The sequence below is a fragment of the Myodes glareolus genome, chromosome 17 (genome assembly GCF_982192425.1).
Source record: "Myodes glareolus chromosome 17, mMyoGla1.1, whole genome shotgun sequence".
NCBI classification, from domain to species: domain Eukaryota; kingdom Metazoa; phylum Chordata; class Mammalia; order Rodentia; family Cricetidae; genus Myodes; species Myodes glareolus.
Window position 1 is genome coordinate 60938398 of NC_142042.1, and position 515 is coordinate 60938912.

The window sequence follows — 515 nt, forward strand, 5'->3', positions numbered from 1 at the left end:
ATATACCAAGACCAAGGAGTCAATAAAATAGCGAAAATGGCTTGAGGGTAAACCCACACCGGGGGGGGGGGGGGGGGAAGGGGTGGTGAGGAAGGAGAAGCAGACTAAAGGCAGGACCTGTAGCCAGAGGGCGTGATCTATGCAGATAAGAGGCGCGTAAGAGCCGCCGGGTCTGTGTCTCTTTGGAACTGTAGAGATTTCTCATGACTTAGGAAGAAAAGCCAGGCTGTAGGTGACAGATAAACTTAGAACTTATATATGCGTCTCAGAAAGCTAGCACAAGAATTCGGAGAAGTGACTGCGTGTTCAGAGCACAGGGTGGGTGGGGCTGGGTCGGGGCTGCGGGGGGGGGGGGGGGAGTAGGAGAGACACCACGATCAGGTGGGTGGGTTTTTCCAGGCTGAAGCTCACCCATTGCACTTGGAGTGTGCTGACCTCTGCGATTTTGCTCCCAAGTGCGGGAAACTGGACTGCATAATTTATGGCAGTGGGGAACTGTGTTCGCGCTCTCCCCT

The 515-nt window shown here is 54.4% G+C and overlaps 1 non-coding gene across 1 annotated transcript; it reads left to right on the forward strand.

Annotated features, from left to right (window-relative positions):
• Positions 1-359: 359 nt before the first annotated feature.
• On the forward strand, positions 360-515 carry LOC148119438 (U1 spliceosomal RNA). Its single transcript, XR_015735384.1, has one exon. It is a non-coding gene; the product is annotated as a U1 spliceosomal RNA (small nuclear RNA).